The sequence below is a fragment of the Pan troglodytes genome, chromosome 17 (genome assembly GCF_028858775.2).
Source record: "Pan troglodytes isolate AG18354 chromosome 17, NHGRI_mPanTro3-v2.0_pri, whole genome shotgun sequence".
Classification (NCBI taxonomy): domain Eukaryota; kingdom Metazoa; phylum Chordata; class Mammalia; order Primates; family Hominidae; genus Pan; species Pan troglodytes.
The window spans coordinates 53,525,043-53,549,834 of NC_072415.2; positions in this window are offsets into that span (position 1 = coordinate 53,525,043).

Genomic DNA, 24,792 nt, shown 5'->3' on the forward strand with positions numbered 1-24,792 from the left:
TAAAAAAGCTAAAATTATGACTTAATACAGATGTAAGCTGAACACCTGGTAAGTATTTTTTAAGCTCAATATTACTGATAAAAACAGGGCACATCTTTCTACTAGTTTAAAGGTGAAGTCAAAGAAGCACAATTTTATATGTGTTAGAGTTAAAAATAGAAATGCCTTTTCAATGGGGGGCAGTCAATTGAACCTTCACAAGACTGAATTCATTTGCATGTCCACGTATGAGAATTATTTTGCATTGCTACAATAATCTATTTACAAAGTTGTAAAATAGCCCAAAGCCAATGAAACGTGAAAATTAACACCCAGAAGGATGTGCTCAAAACAGTCCAGTTTTCCATTGGATATGCCTAAGACATGTTTTGATTTTTCTAAATTCTCTTACAAAACAGCTCATTTCTGTGTTTTAAAATGTCCTGTGACAGCAGTATCCTATATATATTTAAGGTAAAGAAAAATGTTCCAGTAAATCCCATCTTGAGAAACTAAAAAAATACATTATAGCAATTGAGTGTTCAGGGTGCTGAAAAACCTGGTTTGAGAATTATTGTGCACCCAATCCTGACAGGAAAGAAAGAGATGTCAATACAAAGCTGTTAAAACTGAACAGCCTTCTAATTCATTCCACATGAATCTTACTACCTTCTAATGCGAGAAGCACTTTGAGAAGAAAATTTCAAATCAGATAAAAACTTGTATGTAAAAAATATGATTTGGAAGATCACCCAAATGAGAACAAACAAAAGGTAGGTATTCAGTGCCGCCTGTTGCAAAGGAATAAATCTTTATTACTTGCATTCATCATTTGGCATATGGCAACACAGGTAGGGGAGTGAAGGAACTTCATTGTGAAAAAAAAACAAAAAAGGAAGGCTTCAGGAACTCTCTTAGTGGAGATTGTTGGTATGGTGATGCTAGAGGCAGGCCAAATAAAAGCAGGACATACCATAAACAGGTGGAGCATACCTAATCTGAAAATCTGATATTTGAAACACTCCAGAACTCAAAACTTTTTGAGTGCTGACATCGTGCCACAAGTAGAAAATTCAATGCAATCAAAACTTTGTTTCATGAATAAAATTATTTAAAATAATGCATTAAATTACCTTCAGGGTATGTGTACAGGGTGTATATGAATCATAAATAAGTTTTATGTTTAGACTTGGGTCCCATCCCCAAGATAGTTTATTATGTACATGATGGTATTCCAAATTCAAGAAAATCTAAAACCCGAAAGGCTTCTGGTCCTAAGCATTTCAGATAAAGAATATTTGGGAACACATTTGACTTTCTCTGGTTATTCTGGAGCTCAAAGCAGGGATAAAAGATTCAGAAGCAATATCCCAAAGTATGGACCCATGACCCACTGAATACTTTCAACTGAAGGAAACTGGAAAGGTTTAAGAGGCAAGGTCTTTCTGACCTTTTTCTCTCCTCTTTCTCCTACTCCTCATTCTCCTGAAGCAAGTCATAGAAAGCAGAATTCCTCTTCCCCAAGGCAGGTCATAGAAACTAGAACCCCTCTCCCCTAAAGCAACCCGTAAAATCTATAAATGTCCCTCCCTCCTTTCTCCCTTCTCCCTTGAAGACCCTCATTCCAAATGGGTCCAGTCTCATATCCAGAAAGAAGACATGCTACACAAAGAGGCAGTAAGAATCTGAACAAATAGGCCTTCCCAGGTTTTCCCCTTTAGTCTTTCACTATTAGATCATACCCTTTTGTCCAATTACATTTCCACATGGCTGTCAATTCCTCATTGAAGCTAAGCATAAAAATAGACAGTTTTCCCTGAGTCTTTGAGTCTTCATTTCTGAAGGCCTCCATGTCATGTAAACTTTGATTAAATAAATCCTTTATGCTTCCTCTTGCTGTCTTTTGTTATAGGAGTGTCAGCTGTGTCCCTTATGATGGGTGAGGAAAGATATCACATCTTAGTGATTGAAGAAGTGATTACTGTTCTGAAACAATTGCTATAGAGGTTGTAGTTTCATTCCCTGGACTATTTGCTGGAGAAGCTGTGGTTCTCCCTGGGATGGTTGCTGCAGAAGTTTTTGTTCAGAGTTCTATTTTCATATATGGACTGGCCATTGTCTGTTTGTATATTCAATCTCTCATTTCCTCTTTTTGGTCATTTTCTCACTTCTAACAGGTTGACCAAATGAGGGAAGATTAGAAATCCAGATCTTCACCACTCACAGATAATCCTATTGTCTCCATAGTCAACTATATTGCAAAGTCTTCTTGACCTTTTCTTGTATCTTCATGGCACTCATCTTATGAGACAGTCACTAGGCAGAAGCACTTAAAACACTGAATAGAATGCAACAGACCAGCATTATGCCCACTGTGATAAAAATAAAACAATTAATTGTCCTCATAAGATGCTTTAGAACAAGGAACTATAATTTCTAAAGAAAGATCAAGAGAACAAATGCCATAGGCTGTGAAGATTAATTTTAGAAAGCCAAATAGCTTTATTCTTAAGGTGGTATATTAAGGTTCTACTTTGCCTGTTTAATTGATATAACTGCAAAGGAAAATATTAGCAATGGCACAGGTACACAAGATCAGTCAACAAGAATTCCAGAGCAATGCAATTATCTATCACTACTCATGCCAAAGAGTTGAGAATGATCTGTCTTCCATCTAGGGCAGAAGTGATATCATTAATTATTGCTGCCAGAATTCGTATGTTTCTTATAGCCTTTTTTTTTTGTATGATTTTTACCATTGGGAACATTGTTCTGATTGTTGTATAAACAATGATTCAGTAATTCCTTCAGTTAGAGTGCCTAAATAACCAAAGTTAACCTCATTTTGGACCTTGTGTCTAAGTTAAAATTTTTAGCTTTGGGGATTTATATAATTAGAGTCTTGGTGTATAGCCAAGTCTTGAAATATTATTCCTAAATTTCATGAGGTTTTAGTACAAGCAAAAAATAACAGGTACCCTGGCCACAAAGGAAATAGTATCCAATAAAGAAACATGGAGATCTAGGAAACAAAGGAATCGTTCATGATGTGAAGTTACACCCAAGGTCTTACATTATCTGAGTTACAGTTTTGAATTTCAATTAGTCTCTTTCAGGTGTCAAGTATTTGGCTTGTAATTCTAGGATGGTTGTTGATTACAAATTAAAAATTTTCTAGAAAATTAAAAATAATTTTTTATTTTTTTTGAAAGAAAGGACCACTAGGAAAGTCATAATTTGAGTGTTTTTTAAAATTCATTTGTTCATGTAGGTACCTGAAAGCACAATTGACTGTAATTTTCTAAGACCTCATTTGATGAGACTAAAATTGTCCAGAGGTTTTTTTATCATGAGGACTCAGAGCCGCATGGCATATCTAGGAATCAGCAAGATTGAGGACTGTGGTTTCTATTTTGAAATAATCTAAAAATGGCACTAGAATGAGTATGTTCTGACCTAACAATTATAAAAAGGAGAGAAATGAGGAAAAGGGATACTATTTGTAGATTACAACCAGGTATTTATAGAAAATGAGAATTACAATAAACAAATGAAAAACAAAATAGGAATTAGACAGGGGTCTTGATGCAGCTCAGATACTGGTGTAGAAACTGTCCTGTACCTGAGATAATCTGCTTGTTCAAAGGTCTTGGTCAGGGTTTACTTCTGATTAATTACTTCTAGAAAATATCTGAGCATCATAGTTTGAGGTCTATTAATGGTTTCTTGCATTCTTCATTGCTTTCTCAGGTTGTGAAATGGGAACCTAGCAATTAACTCCCTGGAGTTTCACAGTTGTATTTGCTGTCAGCAGTACCTAATTAGGTTCTTTTTAACACGGTTTAAGAGCAGTTTTTCTCTGGTGTCTCTTCCAATAGATGAAATCTGGTTGAAGATCATGATGAGGCTATTTAAAAAGATGTGAGAAATGGCCTTAATATATCAGCGGTGGAGTGGTGGGTCTGAGTGTAGCACATGGGTCATTGCAATATTTATCATGTCTGCATTATACAGGATAGAGTCTAGTACCACAGACAACATTCTTAAACGTGTGAGCCTCCCAGATACCAGTTATAGGAAGATCCTGATTTCTGGAACCAGTAATTTTGTTACTTTACACAGCACAAGGTTTGCAGATGTGATTAAGGTAAGAATCATGAAATGGGGAGGCTATCCTGGATTATCCAGGTTAACTGCACCAAATCACATGAGTTCTTAAAAGTGGAAAACTTTTCTGGACTGTGGTCAGAGGGAGAGATGTCATTATAAAAGAAAAGAACCAGAGAAATGACAGCATGAGAAAGACTGGACCGACCTTGGCTGGCTTTGAAGATGGAGAAAGGGGCCATGAGTCAAAGAATATAGGTGGCCTCTAGATTTTAGAAAAGATAAAGTAATGAATTCTTCCTTAGAGTCTCCAGAAAAGAACACAGCTCTGCCAACACCTTGGTTTTAGGCCTGATTAGGGTTCTAACCTACAGGAGGTTAAGTTAATAAATTTTTTATTGATTAAAACCACTGTATTCATGGTAAGTTGTTCCAGCTGCAATAAAAAAACTAATACATCAGGTAACTCTGTTGTATGAACCTAAAAGAATTATAAATTATTTTATAAATAGTTGCTGGCCTTGCCCAACTTTATGGAAATATAAATTTTTACTTTTCTGAAATACAGCATTTTAAGTTGACATTTTATTATGGAAATATTTAATAATGACTCTTAATTTAACTCAGATCCGAGGTTTAAATTCTACAGTTGCCTGAGTACCTGATTCATGAATGGGATGGATTTTTATGGGCAACTGACATGAGGAAGAGAGAGAATTGAATATAGGAAGGCAACTTGAAAACAAGGAATGGGGGCATTGACTAAAATGTAAGTCTGTTTTCTGGTGCTTAAGTTTGTCAAATTGCTCATTAGCTTTGACCAAACAATCATTTAGAGAAGGGATTTTTGAATCAGAATTTCATTCTGGGTTTTCTGCATACCAACTAAAAAATGCTTTCCATTGAGGTTGAGTGATCTTGTTCTCTGTTTATTTGTTTCTATTATGTCTCTTAAAAGAACAACATTTTAGAGTCAAATGTGCACACAGGATCCACTGAAGGTCCAAATGATCCTTGGTAAAGTTATGACATTTGGAAAGATAATGTAATAGTTAACATTATATTGAGAATACATACAGAGGCAGGATTTTTTTTTTTTTCCACGAAGGAAGATAATATTTAGCCTTAGAATGCTTATAAGAGCTGGAAATGGCTGGTTGAAGTGATATATGTGCACTTCAGATCTTGGGCACCCCAATCTGATAGTTTGTTGCCTCCAAATGCAGACCTGACAATCTATGCCACCAGGCAAGCAAATGATCAAAGAAAATACTTTTTATTCATTAAAGCAAAGATCTCAGGACAAAACAAAAGAGATAGAGGGAGAAAGATTTTAACTGTGACCCACAGCAAAGTTCGTCTGAGGCTGTACCTATATGTTATATAAACTCAGTGGTTTGCGAGGCCTCCTTAAACCACAAGCTTAACAGTGTCCATGCTTGTGTTCTATCCTGTGGCTCTCTTTCCTATGACAAGCAACACTACCACAATTTTAGATAGCATAACACAAAACAGAAGCACAAAAGAGAGCAAAAATGAATGAAAATGAATGTCCTGATCTCACCAAGAATGGCAAACAATGAGGAATTATAACAAAACTCAGGTAATATACTTAAGAATAAATAGCAGAGATATGTAAAGGATGGTTGAGTTCTGATGTAATGTTGACTTACCACGTTAGCATGGACTCAAGAAGCCCTCAGCAGCAAGGCACAAGGAGCCATTGTGAGTACCTCACTTGGCAGAAGGCTGGGGTCCACAGTGGCAGGCAGTGCAACTGTGTCTCAATGGAGCCTCTAGAAAACTGTGGAAATAAATGAAGACCACCCAAATAAGAACAAACACTATTTATTCAGAGCTTATGATATCATGGGTACCAGCTACCATCACTTGCATTTGGTGGAGACTCACAGTCACGCAAGGGAATGAACAAACTTAAAAGTAAAAGCAAGGGAAGGATTCGGAAATGCTCTAATTGGAGATGATTGATATAGGGAAGTTGAAGAGAATCCTATGTGAGTTGTTTGGGAAGTATTTTTGGTTTTCTTTGGCTTATCCTGCATTGAGATCAGAAGTAAACAGGAAAGCTGGATATTGTTGACTAAGTTCTCACCATTACGGCCCAGTTGTTACAGAGGTTGTGATTTGGCTTCCTGGCTGGTTGCTTTAGATGTTGCAGATCAGAGTTTTGTTGTCATCTGTATTTATTATCATCATTTATATATTCATTCAGTCACTCAGACTTATCAGATAATTCCTTTATTAATGCAGATTTTTTTGACAATATTAAACTCAATTACCTTTGCATCAACCTAATACTTAAGCTTCTCTTCTTCTCCCAGGCCCCTGAATTTTACCCACATTAATCTTGAACCAGCATACAGCTGAACATAGTCTAACTTCAGGGAATAATCTTTCCTAATTAACTCTGGTTTGGCCCCACTTCTCCGTGCTCAGTTCTTTCCAGACTTGTTCATTTCTCCCTACTAAAGAAAAGCTCTTTTCTGCCTTACCTTTGAGATGCTTGCAGATCTTATGACCTAAGTAGTCTTCCTGGTGCAATAGTCCGTCTCTCTTTATTGAAAATCTTTTTTTTTCCTTTTGCAATCATCTTTTCATTTGACAATTTTGCAGTTTAAAAATTCTCGGAATAGCTTAACTCCATCACAGGGAAATCTGCATTGCTTCTTATCTTTAGAATAAAACAAAAAGCTTTTGATATGACAACCAGGCAGTCTATCCAGTTTATTATCTGATAGCCAATTCCCATTAGCTCAGGACAGGTGGCACCATTGAAATATAAGTATCAATACATTACTTAAATGAAATGCAAGTAGTAATTATCTGTCCCATGAACTATTCTACTGATTTTTCCTGAATGCATGTTCTTATTGCTTACTATATCTTTTGAGTGGGCATGGGGATGCAGTTATTCCCAAAATTTTCATTGGAAAATAACTTCTCAATTTTGCTATATAATCAGATTATTTTATCAGTCAGTAGAAGAGGGGGGAAAATGGAAAAGACAAGAAGAGGGATGAGAGAGAAGGAGATTTTTGAGTCACAAATGCACAAATGTGGCTATGCTAGCTCCCATTTTGAAGTATTACTGAAAATCATTTAGCATGAGTTGTATTTGCCAGAGCCAAAGATCCTTGACAGTAAATCGTAAAGTAGCAAAATAGATAGAAAGCGATCACAGACTGTGGTGATGAGAAAAGGGCTCAAAGAAATACCGAATGGCAACAACAGAATCAGTTTAAGTGATGGGGCCAAAGGTCCACTCCTTATCTGGAAAAATCATCAGAAAATCTCTGGCCTATGGGCGAAATCATTGCCTTATCTCTGACTTTTAGTACACTTCTCTATCTCCTATTTCCCATCTTTAAATTACTGTAACATATTATCCTTGACATGTCACAAAAGTATTAGTGCTCTTCCAAAAGTAAACTCTTTATCAGTCACTTTATAATCTGTGTGTGGGAAACAATCAAGATAAGGCTATGGGGAGCTACTAATCTAGTGGTTAGAGAATGACACACATACACTGAGTGGACATAATTAAATATTGATTTTTAAATATACTCTGAGATTGGTCTATGATATAATGTTTTTTATTTTTTATTTTTTTTTTACTGTGGCTTGATTATTGTTGAAGAATATCTTACAAAAGAAGATAGATTTAATGAGTCTTTGAAGGATGATACAATGCTCAGAAATAGAGTGGTGGACATTCTGGATAATTCCACGAAGTGTTGCTGGAAAATTGAGAGGAGCCTGTATAAGAGACTAGAATATGCCACCTGAAGTATGCCTTTTTGGCACAGGAATTATATTGGGGTGATTATTTTTAAGAAACCACAGACATAGGCAAACCTCTGTAAACAGATGAAGAGTTACCCTTTTGTAAGACAAATTTACATTATAAAGGGAATGTCCGTTTGTAATGTAAAGGTGTCTCACATTCTCTAAGCTTCCTTAAGTTTAAGACACTTTTGTAAGGGATGATACCAGCTATTTAGCCTATCCCTAAAAAACTGAGGGTCCTGGAAATGTAACCATTTCAATGTCATCTTTTTATATTATTAACTTAAGAAAAATAGGTGCTCTTAAAATATTTTTTTAAGATTTGAAAACAAAAAGAAATCAGAAGCCTAATCAGGTGAATGGCAAATGCCTAATAGGAGCTACATTAGATGTAACGTGAATGCCTACTAATTTCCTATTGAAACTCTTGCAGCATTGCCCTTGTTTAACAAGAGGAATGAGCAAAATCATTGTCACAGTGGAAAAGGTCTACCTGGCGACACTTTCTTGGGCGTTTTTCTGCTAAAGTGCTTGCTAAGTTTCTCAAACCACACCCATAACCCGATGTTATGGTTCTTTTTTTTTTTTTTTTTTTTTTTGAGATGAAGTCTCACTCTTGTCCCTCAAGCTGGAGTGTAATGGCGCAATCTAGGCTCACTGCAACATCCACCTCCTGGATTCAAGCAATTCTCCTGCCTCAGCCCCCTGAGTAGTTGGGATTACAGGTGCCTGCCACCACACCTGGCTAGTTTTTGTATTTTTAGTAGAGATGGGGTTTCACCATGTTGGCCAGGCTGGTCTTGAACTCCTGACCTCAGGTGATCCACCTGCCTCGGCCTCCCAAAGTCCTGGGATTACAGGCATGAGCCACTGCCCCTGGCCTGTTATGGTTCTTTGACCCTCCAGAAAGTCAACAAGCAAAATGCCTTGAGCATCCCAAAAAATTGTTACCATGACCTTTGCTCTAAACTGGTTCTGTTTTGCTTTGACTGGACCACATTTACGTCTTAATAGCCATTGGTTTGATTGTGCTTGTCTTCAGGATTGTACTAGTTAAGCTATGTTACATGCCCTGTTACAATTCTAAAAAAAAAAAAAAAAAAACAGAAAACCCTCAGCATCCATTGAAAGATCTGCTCTTGATTGGCCATTATGGCTCCAGCCTGTATTCCCAGCACTTTGGGAGGCCAAAGCAGGCAGATCACTTGAGACCAGGAGTTTGAGACCAGCCTGGCCAACATAGCAAAAGCCTGTATCTACTAAAAATACAAAAATCTAGCTGGGCATGGTGGCACATGCCTGTAATCCCAGATACTCAGGAGGCTGAGGCGTGAGAATCACTGGAACCCAGGAGGTAGAGGCTGCAGTGAGCCAAGATTGGACAACCACACTCCAGCCTCGTTGACTGAGGGACACTCTGTCTCTGGAAAAAAAAAAAAAAAAAAAAACAGAAAGAAAAAGAAACCTCTGCTCTTGACCTGGGCACAATGGTTTTTACACTCATTCAGTGGAAATTTGCTCAACTTTAATTTGTTAGTCAGAATTGTGTAAGCTGAACCAGTTGAGATGGCTATGCTGTTCTCTGTTGATTCTGCTATTAATCATTGTTCATCTTCAATTAGGGCACCATAAAATTAATTTTTTCCTTGCACATTGATGTGGATGATCTACTGCTGCGAGCTTCATCTTTAATATTGTCTCATCTCTACTTAATAGGAGTTATCCATTTGTAAACTACTGATTTATTTGGGTCATATTCCCTATAAACTTTTGTTAAGCATCAATAATAATTTCACCATTCTTCTACTCAAGCTTCAGCATAAGTTTGATGTTTGTTCTTGCTTTAGTTTTAGCAGAATTTATGTTCTTCTGATAGAGACTCTATTCAAACTAATGTCTTATCATTCTTAATGTTTCAAACTAGATGCTGTTCAGATATGTTATAAAAAGTTAGTATACCTTTATTTTAGCATAAAGATTTTGAAATCCATGCATAGCTTTTTTATAACATGCATTTTTCATGAACATTTTGAAGACCTCTCATGCATGTTGATAAACTTCTATTTGTTTTTTCTTGTCTAATCTGTCTTCTGTTACAGAGTCCCCAGCTACGAACTTAGAAGAGTAGAGGGAAAAGAATATTTTCTTTCTGTGTATCAGCATGTCTAGAGTAAAACATAAAATAAGAAGTAGAGTTAAAAAAGAGATAGCAGGAGCCCATTTTCAGGAGCCCTTTAACCTTACTTTCCTTTTCATTATTATTATTTTTTTATAGAGATGGGGTCTTGCTATATGTTGCCCAGGGTGGTCTCAAACTCTTGGCCTCAAATGATCCTTCTGCCTCAGACTCCCTAAGTGCTAAAATTACAAGTGTGAGCCCCCATGCCTGGACTGCTTTCCTTAACTGTGACATAGTGCTCTTCTTCTAATGTATTATGTATGATACTTAAGTCATTTATTTTCATGCTTAAGACTTGTAGGGATGGAAAGGTTTTGATACCTTTTCTCACCCCTCCTGAGGGTCATGGCTAACATTCTTATAGCAAAAGACAGGTTGACACAAAATATACATAATAAATTTGTTTAGTTTTATTAAACACAAGAACCTTCAGAAATGAGGCCCAAAGACCCAGAGAAAACTCCATTTTTATGCTTAGGTTTGATGAAGAATGAATAGCCACATACAAATGTAATTGGGCAAACAGGTATGATCTAAAGATAATAGACTAAGTGGAGAAACCCAGCAAGGTCTATCTATTCATATTTTTCTTAGACTTCCTATGTAGCATTCCTTCCTTATGGGTATGGGGCTAGAGCCCTCTGGAAAGAAGGTCTTCAAGGAAGAAGGAAGGAGGGAGAGAGTGACTCTTGTAGGTTTTATGGCTTACTTTGAGGGAGAGGGGTTTTAGTTTCTATTGCCTGTCTTGGGGAAGAGGAATTTTTATTTCTATGACTCACTTCAGGGGAGAAAGAGGAACAGGAAACAGGAAGATAGGAGAAGGTCAGAAAGAACTTGCTTCTGAGATTTTCCAGTCTCTTTTAGTTCAAATACTCAACGTGTCTAAACGTCATACTTCAGGTATTATTTTCTGGAACCCAACAGACTAAATTTTCTTCCTGGTACCATTTAGAACTTGTCCCATCTTTTATGATACATAATGCCTCACTTAATTGCAGTCCTAAATATTTTTTTGATTTAAAACTTATGTCGTTATACTCTTAAATGTTTCAGAAATTTTTGTCATTGTTATTATTTTTGTTTCTGTTTGCTCTTAATTAATATGTGTATGCACTGGATCAAGAGATTGAACTTTATGCTACCTCTGATTTTTGGAATTTATTACATTTTTGTGATCAAATTATGTGCTTGTGTCTGTCTTTTAAAGTATGTCACAGTTATTTGATAAGAGAGTATATTTTTTATTTGCTGATTAAATAAATATGTAATTCTTTATGTTATTTATTTCTTCTTTGTTCCTACTACTGTTTATCTGCTTGATCTTTTTTGATCAGATGAAAATATGTTTAGCTACTGCTATTAGTATTTTCTGTCATTTCTTTCTTTATTTTCAAGTATTTAGTGCTTTATAGGTTTGATGTAAAAATCTGATGAAAGTTCAAGACATAGTTTTACTATTTTGAATGATATGCTTTATTTTTATATGAATGATTAACCTTTTGAGTTAAAATCTACAATTTATTTTCATATGAGAATATGTATATACATTACGCAATTCAAATAATTTTTAAAATGTCATTTTAGCAATTATTTGAAATAATTTTATGTTTTTTTCCCACATAATGTCTTATATATACTAGTAAAATTTCTGGACTCTCTTTTCTGTTTTATTGCTATAATTGGCTATTCTATAACATTGCCATACTATTTAGATTATTATGACTTTAAAATGCATTTTAATATTTGATAAGGCATGTATCCTTTTAATTATTTTTTCATATTTTTCTGCTTCTTTTATGTCTATATAAAGGTAAAATTAGAATAATTCTATGAAGTTCCAAATTTAGCCAAATTAATTTTTGCAATAGATTGTAGTAAACTGATATTTTCATCAAGGAGAAAGATTTTTCTCAGAGTTTGGATTCAGATATTCTGAATTTGAATTCTGTGTGAAAACAAATAAGACCACCCAAATGAGAATAAGCAATGGCTATTTATTCAATGCTTGCTACAGCAAGGCAATCAGCCGTCATCACTTGCATTTGACAAAGACTCAAAGGCGAAGAGAAAAGTGTAAAAGCTTCACAATGAATTGAAGACTTCATTATGCCCTCATTGTAAGCTGTTGGCATGGGGAAGCTGAAACTAGGCTAACTAGAAGCGGGCTACTTTATGTTATTGGTTAAGGATGCCTGTGCAGTGTTCACAGATTGGCCTTACATTACAGGAGTGAAAATTAGGAAAGCTGTCAGATATTAATCAATTCCTAGTCATTTGGGGCTAATTGTTGTAGGGGTTTAGTTTGACTTCTCACAATTGTTATTAGAATTAGTAGTCTGGCTTCTGGGAACAATTTACTATAGATAATGAATGGGTTGGCTAGCTGGGCAGGTTGCTGGAGTTTGAGGGTCAGAGTTCTATTTTTATTTATGGTCTGGTTATTGTCCATTTGTATGTTCAGTCTTCCACTTAGCTCTGCTATTTACTACCTGCTTGATTTTAGGTAAATGATTTAAGCCCTTCCTTGCCTAAGTTTTATCCAATTAAAATAATGTTAATAATAACGTCTATTAAAAAGATTTTTGGTGATGATTAAAGGGTAGAGAACTTAGACCAGTGTCTGGCAAACAGTAAGTGATATTTACATGCTTCTTATATATTTTCTATTTCCTTGAATAGAGTTTGATAATTTTATAGTTTTATTAATATAATTTCTGTACATTTCTCTTTCCTATTCATACTTTTAACTAAAGATGTTTTAAAATATATCTTGAAACTTGTATTTTAATATATCATAAATCTATTGTACTTTGCATGTTTATTTTATAATTTATCATTTTCCCAAGCTCTCATATTATTTTAATAATTTTTAAATATTGTTTTTCAATTTTCTTTTCAGTTTTACACTATATTATTTACAAATCACATTGTGGTTTCCTTTCAAATGTTCATACTTTTTTTTAATTGTCTAATGGCAGTGGTTAGAGCAGACAATGTTTTTTAGATTTAATAATAATGCTTTTTATATTTTACTCATAAGGATGATGCTGGCCATTTGTTTGTAAAATTTATATTTAAATATATTAAGAATTATTATTCTATTTATTCTTTGCTAAGGAGTTTTATGAAAAAAAGATACTGAGTTCTATCAAATGCTGTTTCCCACATAAATCAAAGTTAATATTTTCTTTTAACCTATTAATATGATAGATTATAATTCTCCTAATACTAATACATATTGTTACTCCTGAAATGAATGTCCAAAACTCAGTTCTTGGTATTTCTGTCTCATTTCCCACCTACTCTTTCCATGATTCACCTTAATTAATAGTAATTCCATTCTTTCAGTGCTTGGACCAATGTCATCTGGGAAGTCTTGTTGGTTCTGCCTACAAAACTGAGCACCTCTCGTCACTGCCAAGATCACTGTCTTTAAGTCACCATTACCTCTTGATTGGATATTTGCAGTAGGTTCCAAATACCTGCTTCTGCTTTTATCTAGTCTCATTCAGACAAATCTTGGCAGCCATAAGTAGACAGCTTTATCATATTCCAAATGCCAAAATCTTTCTCAATGGAGAAATTCTAGAAAGATGGTCATGAAAGTAAGAAGCAATTCAAGGATAACCAATATTGCATTATGAAACATTTTGTGGAAGGGGTAAAAAATACTATTAGATAAGAAAAATGACTGAAAATTACAGATATTGGAATAAAGATGTATTACAGACTATGAGTTTGAAAATATAATAGAAAAAATCAAATACTTAATTTACCATGGCAACAAAAAAGAATAAAATATATAGTTATAAATTTAATGAGAAAGGTGCATGATTTAAATAAAAAGTTATTAAAATTACATTAAGACACACGAACACATATACAAATAATAGAACAAATGAAAAAGTATGCCATCTTCTTGGATAGAAATACTAAACATCACAAAGATGTCATTTTTCTACAACAGAAGAGTAAAAAGAATACTATTTCCCAAGAAATAAAACCATTATTTTCTATATATCTGAGCTATAAGACACAAATAATAATAGAAAATTTCAGAAAAAAAGCAACTTACAGTAAAAGCAAATTGTAAAACTACAATGTGTAATACAGAACATCACTAGGCTAAATTTTGGCATAATGAGGAAGTAAAGAGATTAGAAAGACTAGAAATAGAGGAACATACCTTTTGAATCTAGAACATGATAATCTATTGGGTGAAATAATTCTTTCAGAAATGATATGGAGGCAATTGGATAGACTTGTGGAAAAAATGTGATTCTGTATTTAATAGCTACACCAAAGTGAATTACAAATGGGACATATTTAACTATGAAGAATAAAAGTATTAAAAAAAGGACTGGAACAATACATGTCAGAATAGATGTTATCAAAAAAGCTTGTTAAAGAAAGTCTTCATAAGTATTCCACATAACTAAGAAGACTTATGGGAAATACTAAACAAATTTGAGTACATGAAAAATTTTTAAAATTAAATATAATGAACAAATTCCAAATATAGTATCAAACTGATCATCATAATTCAGAAAATAGAATAATTTATTTCATGTACACAACATTCAGAGATGTACATTGACAACCACCAACAGTCAAATAAAAAGTGGGCAAAATATGTAAAGAGAGATTTTACAAAAAGGAAAATGCATGTTTTCTTAAGTATTAGTTGTGTTCAATCTCTCACATATGAGAGATATCCGAATTAAGGGTTTATTGATATACCAATGTCCAAGTATCAAATTAGTAAATAACGAAAAGTTTGATAACACATTATGGTGGAAAATGGTGAGGAAATATGTACACTTATTTTTGATCTGTTGATGGGAACAATGTCCATGAATAAATTTTGATGGTAAAAACAAAATTTGAATAATGTAGGTTTTATTCCTGAAATTCTATTTTTAGGAACATATTCTACTAATATATGCAGTTTTGCAAAATAGGTATGCTAAAAAGTATTCAACACAGAATTAAATGTACAAAACTGGTGAATAATATAAATGTCTACTACTAGTAAACCAATTAAATAATATACTATGCATCTTTTATTGGAATAATAACGATATTGTTCAAAACAAACAAAACTTAAATATCTCCTAGATAGATTTAAGTGAAAAAGAAAGATGTTTCAAGTATGAAAGTTAGAGTTTTGTGAAAAAATATATACCCGTAAAAAAGAGGAACAAATCTTTAGAGATGATTCTTGCAAAAGACTAGCAAAACAACTAAATTCTACCAAAATTGATAAAATTTTAAAGAGAAGGCACAAACTAACAATATTAGAAATAAGGAAGGTAAAGGCATAATGTCAAAAAAAGGTGCTTTTGAAAAAATCATTAAAAATATGTACAATTTTATGTCAACATACTTGAATATTGAAATGGCAAACTTTTTTGGAAAAATTATAAACTAGCTAAATTTACTAAAAGGATAAAAAAGGGCAGGGCACGGTGACTCATGCCTGTAATCCCAGCACCTTGGGAGGCCGAGTTGTGTGGATTATGAGGTCAGGAGTTCAAGACCAGCCTGGCCAACAAGGTGAAACCCTGTCTCTACTAAAAAAAAAAAAAAAAAAAAAAATTAGCTGGGCATGGTGGTGTGTGCCTGTAATCCCAGCTACTTGGGAGGCTAAAGCAGGAGAATTGATTGAACTGGGACCTGGGAGGCAGAGGTTGCAGTGAGCTGAGATCGTACCACTGAACTCCAGCCTGGGGTAGCAAGACTCTGTCTAAAAAAAAAAAAAAAAAAGCATGTACTTTAAGTGAATTGAATTGTTATTCAAAAATCTATTCACAATCTCTAGGCATGTTTTACCCTCCTTGAAGGAACAGGTGCCTATTTCTATTAAGCTAGAATCATAGTATCTAAACAAAACAATAGCAAAATAAAAAGAAAAATATAGATAAATCTCATTTGTATTGGCCTGTTTTCTGTTGCTTATAACAGACTATTTGAAGATATCTTAAATTCCTTTTAAAAAGTAATTTATTTCTTACAGTTATGAAGGCTGAGAAGTCCAAGTTCCAGGGTCCATATTTGTTGAAAACTTTCTTGCTGGTGAAGACTCTTTGCAAAGTTTCTAAGCAACACAGGGTCACACATGGCGAGGGGGCCAAATGTGTTTCTCAGGTCTCTTCCTCTTCTTTATGAAGCAGTTAGTCTCATTTCCATGATAACTGATTAATCAATTCATCTATTAATCCATAAATAAATTAATCTATTCATGAGGTCTCTGCCCTCATGACACAATCACCTAAGGCGCTAGCTTTCAATGCTGCCACATTGGGGATTCTCAAACCATAACATCACTTGAGAACATATATGCAAAAACACAAAAATGCATAACTTATATGTATATACATACAAGTCAGCCTAACAATATGTTTTTTAAAACCATGAACATGTAATGTTTATCATAAAATGCAGAGGTTTAAAAATAGGAAATTTATTTGTTATAGCATGAACAAATAAGACAAAACAGTATAAATTCGATCAATGAACAAAAGTTGATAATATTACGCATACAGAAAATATTTTAACAAACCAGTATTGTAGAGTAACTTACTTCACTTAAAAAAATTGTCTTCCACAAATCTATAGCAAACATCATACTGGATCATGAAACATGATTTTCTGTAAAATCAGAATTAAATATAAGAATGCCTGCTACAACCACTCTATATTCTGTTCTTCAGGTCCTAGGAAATTGATTGAAGCAAGCATAAACAGATAAGCACAATTTTTATTAATTGAAGATGGCATAGTTTTCTAAATAAGAAATTCAACAGAAACTAAAGACAAACTGAATTCATTAGAGAGCTTAGCCAAATTGCTGGATTCATAGTGGATACTTTAAAAATCCATGAATGAATTGAAAAGTTTGAATTCAAAAGTTTAATGAATTCAAAAGTTTAATTCTAAGAATAATGCTGCTGTTCAATACATTACTACAGTTCCAGTCTGTCATTTTCCCCTTCCAGCACTGGGGAGACTGAGCAGTTTGGACTCAGGAAGAATTCCACACAGCACAGCACAGTGGGTGTGGCAGATAGTCACCACACTGCCTCTTTAGACCTAACGGAACCCATCCCTCCTCATCGGGCAGGGCCTCCCTGTGGGAATTTCAGCAACTCCAGCCAGAAGGTTAGGGACAGAACTCTTATCTCCCTGGGACAAAGCCCCTGGGGTGAGGGGTGGCTGTGGTTTCCATGGGTCAACAGAATTAGTCTTTTCCCCTGCTGGCTCTGAGGAATCCAGGCAGTCCAGATAAGTGAGATTCTCACCAGCACAGCACACCCACTCTGCCAATGGGCATCCAGAGTGCTTCCTTAAGTGGGTCCCTGATCTCATGCCTCCTGATGGGGTGAGATTCCCCCAACAGGAGTCGCCAGACACCTGACATGGGAGCATTCTGGCTGGCATCAGGTCGGTGCCCCTCCGGGATGGAGCTCCCACAGGAAGGAGGAGGCAGACATCTTTGATTTTCTGCAGCCTCCATACCTCCAGGAGCAGGAGAAACCCAGGAGAAGAGGGTCTAGAGTGGACCCCTGGCAAACCACAACAGCCCTACAGAAGAGGGTCTTAACTGTAAAAACAAAACTAAAAAAACAGAAAGCAACAACTACAACAACATCAATGAAAAAGTCCCCACAAAAACCCCATCCAAAGGTCAGCAGCCTCAGTGATCAAAGATAGATAAACTCAGGAAGATGAGAAAGAATCAATGAAGAAATTATGAAAACTCAAAAAGCCAGAGTGCTTCTCATCTCCTCCAAGTGATTGCAACATCTCTCCAGCAAGGGCACAGAACTGGGCTGAGGTTGAGATGGATTAACTGACAGAAGTAGGCATCGGAATGTGTGTAATAACAAACTTTGCTGAGCTAAAGGAGCATGTTCTAACCCAAGGCAAAGAAGCTGAGAACCATGATAAAAACATTACAGAAGCTGTTAATCAGAATAACCAGTTTAGACAGGAAAATAATGATCGAGCTGAAAAACAACATGAGAACTTCACAATGAAACCACAAGTATCAATAGCCGAATAGACCAAGTGGAGGAAAGAATTTTAGAGCTTGAAGACTATCTTGCTGAAATAAAACAAGCAGACAATATTAGAGAAAAAAGAATGAAAAGAAATGAACAAAATCTCCAAGAACTATGAGGTTATGTAAAAAGACCAAACCTACAACTGATTGGGGTACCTAACAGAGTTATGGAGAATGGAACCAAGTTGGAAAACACACTTCAGTATATCATCCAGAAGAACTTCCCCAACCTAGCAAGCTAAGCCAACATTCAAATTCAGGAAATCCTGAGAACCCCAATAAGACACTCCATGAGAAGATCAACCCCAAGACACATAATCCTCAGATTCTCCAAGTTTGAAATGAAGCAAAAAATGTTAAGGGCAGTCAGAGAGAAAAGCTAGGTCACCCACAAAGAAACCCATTAAAATAACAGTGGACCTCTCAGCAGAAATTCTACAAGCCAGAAGAGATTGGGGGCCAATATTCAACATTCTTAAACAAAAAAATTTCCAATCCAGAATTTCATATTTGCCCAAACTAAGCTACATAAGCAAAGGAGAAATAAAATCCTTTTCAGACAAGCAAATGATGAGAGAATTCATCACTACCAGGACTGCCTGGCAAGAGCTCCTGAAGGAAGCACTAAATATGGAAGGGAAAAACTATTACCAGCCGCTACAAAAACACACTGAAGTACACATATCAATGACACTATGAAGCAACTACATCAACAGGTCTGTGCAATAATCAGGTAGCATCATGATGACAGGAACAAATTCACATAATAATATTAACCTTAAAAGTAAATGGGCTAAATGTGCCAATAAAAAGACACAGAATGGCAAGCTGGATAGAGACAAGACCCATGCATGTCCTGTATTCAAGAGACCTACCTCACGTGCAAAGACACACATAGGCTCAAAATAAAGGGATGGAGGAAAATCTACCAAGCAAATGGAAATCAGGAAAAAGCAGGAGTTGCAATCTTAGTTTCTGACAAAACAGACTTTAAACCAACAAGATAAAAAAGACAAAGAAAGACATTACATAATGATAAAGTGTTCAACAAGAAAAGCTAACTACCCTAAATATATATGAACCCAATAAAGGAGCCCCCAGATTCTTAAAACAGGTTCTTAGAGACCTATGACAAGACTTACTCTCCCACACAATAATGTTGGGAGACTTTAATACCCCATTTTCAATATTAGATCATTGAGACAGAAAATTGACAAAGATAATCAGGACTTGAATTCAGCTCTGGATCAAGTGGACCTAATAGATATCTACCAAATTCTCGACCCCCCTCCCAAAAGAGAATATACATTCTTCTCGGTGCCACATGGCACTTACTCTAAAATTGATCACATAATTAAAAGTCCCAGCAAATGCAAAAGAACTGAAATAATAACAAACGGTCTCTCAGACCACAACATAATCAAATTAGAACTCAAGATTAAGAAAGTCACTCAAAACCAAACAACTACATGGAAATTGAACGACTTGTTTCTGATTGACTCCTGGATAAATAATGAAATAAGGCAGAAATCAAGAAGTTATTTGAAACAATTGAGAACAAAGAGGCAATGTACTAGAATCTCTGGGATACAGCTAAAGCAGTGTTAAAAGGGAAATTTATAGCATGAAATGTCCACTTCAAAAATCTAGAAAGATCTCAAATAGACACCCTAACATCACAACCAAAAGAACTAGAGAACCAAGAGCAAACAAGCCCCAAAGCTAGCAGAAGGCAAGAAATAACCAAGATCAGATAGGAACTGAAGGAGATAGAGACATGAAAAACCCTTCAAAAAATCAATGAAACCAGGAGCTTGTTTTTTGAAAAATTTAATAAACTAGATAGACCGGTAGCTAGACCAATAAAGAAGAAAAGAGAGAAGAATCAAACTGGTACAATTAAAAAAATAAAGGCGATATCACAACTGACCTAACAGAAATACAAACAACCATCAGAAAATACTATAAATATAAACACCTCTATGCAAATAAACAAGAAAATCTAGAAGAAACAGATAAATTCCTGGACACATACACCCTCCCAACACTAAACCAGGAAGAAGTCAAATCCATGAATAGATCAACAACAATTTCTGAAACTGAGGCGGTAATAAACAGCATACCAACCAAAAAATGCCCAGGACCACATTTGTTTACAGCCAAGTTCTATCAGAGATACAAAGAGGAGATGGTACCATTCCTTCTGAAATTATTCCAAACAATTGAAAGGGAGGGATTTTCTCTAACTCACATTATGAGGCCAGCATCAACCTGATACCAAAACCTGGCAGAGATACAACAAAAAAATAAAATTTCAGGCCAATATCCCTGATGAACATCTATGTGAAAATCCTCAATACAATATTGGCAAACATAATTCAGCAGCACATTAAAAGCAGCACAATCAAGTCAACTTGATCCCTGGAATGCAAGGCTGGTTCAACATACACAAATCAATAAACGTAATTAATCACATAAACAGAACTAATGACAAAAACCATACGATTATCTCGATAGATGCAGAAAAGGCATTCAATAAAATTCAGAATCCCTTCATGTTAAAAACTCTCAATAAACTAGGTATCGATGGAACATATCTCAAAATAATAAGAGCCATATATGACAAACTCACAACCAATATCATACTGAATGGGCAAAAGCTGGAAGCATTCCCTTTGAAAACCAGCACAAGACAAGGATGTGCTCTCTCACCACTCCTATTCAATATAGTATTGGAACTTCTGGCCAGGGAAATCAGGCAAAAGAAGGAAATAAAGGATATTTAAATAGGAAGAGTGGAAGTCAAATTGTCTCTGTTTGCAGATGACATGATCCTATATCCAGAAAACCCCATTGTCTCAGCCCAAAAGCTTCTTAAGCTGATAAGCAACTTCAGCAAAGTCTCAGGATACAAAATCTATGTGCAAAAATCACAAGCATTTCTATACACCAAAATAGACAAGGAGAGCCAAATCATGAATGAACTTCCATTCACAATTGCTATAAAGAGAACTAAATACCTAGGAATACAGCTAACAAGGAATGTGAAGGACCTCTTCAATTAGAACTACAAACCACTGCTCAAGAAAATCAGAGATAACATAAACAAATGGAAAAGCATTTCATGCCAATGAATAGGAAGAAGCAATATCATGAAAATTGCCATACTGCCCAAAGTAATTTACAGATTAGATGCTATTCCCATTAAACTACCATTGACATTCTTCACAGAACTAAAAAAAGTACTTTAAAATTCATATGGAATGAAAAAGGAGCTCACACAGCCAAGATAATCCTAAGCAAAAAGAACAAAGCTGGAGACATCACACAACTCGACTTCAAACTACACTACCAGGCTACAGTAACCAAAACAGCATGATACTGGTACCAAAACAGACACAGACTAATGGAACAGCATAGAGATCTCAGAAATAGGACCACACATCTACAACCATCTGATCTTTGACAAACCTGACAAAAACAAGCAATGGGGAAAGGATTCCCTGTTTAATAGATGGTGCTGGGAAAACTGGCTAGTCATATGCAGAAAATTCAACCTAGACCCATTCCTTACACCTTTTACAAAAATTAACTCAAGATGGATTAAAGACTTAAATGTAAAACTCAAAACCATAAAAACCCTGGAAGAAAATATAGGCAATACTATTCAGGACATGGTGTATAGAAAAGATGTTATATCAAAAACATCGAAAGCAATTGCAACAAAAGCAAAAATTGACAAATGAGACCTAATTAAGGAGCTTCTGCACAGCACAAGAAACTGTCATCAGAGTGAACAGGCAACCTACAGAATGGGAGGAAATTTTTGCAATCTACCCATCTGACAAGGTCTAATATCCAGAATTTACAAGGAACTTAAACAAATTTACAAGAAAAGTGGGCAAAAAATATGAATGGACACTTTTCAAAAGAAGCAATTTGTGCAGCCAGCAAACATATGAAAAAGAGCTCAACATCATTGATCATTAGAGAAATGCAAATTAAAGCCACAATGAGATACCATCTCACACCTCTAAGAATGGTGCTTTTTAAAAAGTTAAAAAACAACAGATGCTGGTGAGGCTGTGGAGAAATAAGAATGATTTCACACTGTTGGTGGGACTATATATTAGTTCAACCATTATGAAGACAGTGTGGTGATTCCTCAAGGGCCTAGAACCAGAAATACCATTTGACCTAGCAATCCCATTACTAGGTATATACCCAAATGATTATAAATTATTCTACTATGAAGATATATACACCCATATGTTCATTGCAGCACTATTCACAATAGTGAAGACATGGAGTCAACCCACATGTCCAACAGTGATAGACTGGATAAAGGAAGTGTGGTACATATCCACCGTGGAATACTATGCAGCCATAAAAAGGAATAAGATCACGTCATTTGCAGGGACCTGGATGGAGCTGGAAGCCATTATTCTCAGCAAACTAATGCAGGAACAGAAAACCAAACACCACATGTTCTTCCTTATAAGTGGGAGTTGAATGATGAGAACACACAGATACAAGGAGGGGGATAACTTACACTGGGGCCTGTCAGAAGTGGGTGCAGCGTGATGAAGAGCATCAGGAAAAATAGCTAATGCATACTGGGCTTAATACCTAGGTGATGGGTTGACAGGCGCAGCAAACCACCATGGCACATGTTTACATATGTAACAAACCTGCATATCCTGCACATGTATCCCAGAAATTAAAAAACAAAAAAATGCTATTACAATAACAAAAGCCATCTATGATTCCTATAAATAAATGTATAATAAGCTGCAAGAATTTTATACAGAAATTATAAGCAGTACAATGAATTCAGAAGTTTAATTTTAAGATAATTGTTATTACAATAATAAAAACTACTATGATACCTATAAATAAATTTATAATAATTATATAGGAATTTTATACAGAAATTATAAGCAGTACTAAAGGATGTAATGGAATCTTTAAATAAATGTAGTATATCAATGAATGGAATACTCTATATCAGTACTGTTCTTAAAAATATAAGGAGAGATTCATGTGTAATTTTGAATTTTCAATGGCCATTTTTAAAGACCAAAAATAATAGGTGAAGATAATTTTAATATTTCATTAAATTATGTTCACAATATTATGATTTCAATATATAATCAGCATGAAATATAGTAGTGACATATTTTAGAAAAAAATTTTTAGGCCAGGCGTGGTGGCTCACGCTTGTAATCCCAGCACTTTGGGAGGCCGAGGCAGGTGGATCATGAGGTCAGGAGTTCAAGACTAGCCTGGCCAAGATGGTGAAACCCTGTCTCTACCAAAAATACAAAAATTGGCCGGGCATGGTGGCAGGCACCTGTAATCCCAGCTACCCGGGAGGCTGAGGCAGGAGAATCGCTTGAACCCGGGGCATGGAGGTTGCAGTGAGCCGAGATCGCGCCACTGCACTCCAGCCTGGGCAACAGAGTGAGACACCATCACACACACACACACAAAAAAAATTAGCAATGACATTGAAATCCAAATCAAGTTTTTATTTTATATTAAGCCATATTTCTAGTGGCTTAATGTTCTCAATAGCCACATGTGCTTAATGGCACTCTGTTGGAAAAATGTCTCTCCATATCATGAAGATGGCAGGCAATGCTGTACAAATTAATTTGTAAATATGATATGAATCTTCATTGCCTGGATTTATAGTTCAGCTTCCCTAGTACCAGGTTAACAATCTCTGTGGCCTTGGGGATATTAGATATTACTATTATTGCTATAAAGATTTTGTAAGCTAATATTGGAAAATATTTTGGACCTAGAACAATACTTGAGATAGAGTAGTAACAATACAGTGTTTTAGTCAGGCACTGTGGCTCGTGCCTGTAATCCCAGCACTTTGGGAGGCCCAGGTGGGTGGATCACCTGAGGTCAGGAGTTCAAGACCATCCTGGCCAACATGATGAAACCCCATCTCTACTAAAAATACAAAAATTAGCCGTCCGTGGTGGCACACACCTGTAATTCCAGCTGCTCAGGAGGCTGAGGCAGGAGAATTGCTTGAATCTAGGAGGCAGAGGTTGCAGTGAGTTGAGATTGCACCACTGCACACCAGCCTGGGCAACAGAGTGAAACTCTGTCTCAAAAATGTATATATATATATATATATATAGTGTTTAAAAAGTAAATACTTATACATATTAATTTTTTCAATAATTTACATAATTGAAAAAGCAATACTAAAATTATTATGAAAATTTGGTGGGCACCAAGCAGCAAAGCCAGTTTGAAAACAAAAGAATAAGTGAGTTATAGAAAGATTTGCTTTAAAAGATTCAAAATTTTACAGAATTCGGCAACAAACTGTTGTGCTACTTAAATAGGAACACATTACATAAGCCAATGGGCCAGACTAGAGACTCAGAGCAGTCCTATACACACAAGAGAATGTTAAATGGCATGTGGCATTATTTAACACGAGGTAAGAAAGAATTAAACAAAAAATGGTGCTGGGACTTTTGGCCATATGTATGAAAAATATTGGAGCCTTACTTCAAAATATGTGAAAAAAAAGCAAATTCTAGGAAATAATAATTGGTAAGTTTAAAAGCAGGAACATTTAAATTAAAATATTTAAATAATATAATTATGTCTTTGTGATAAAACA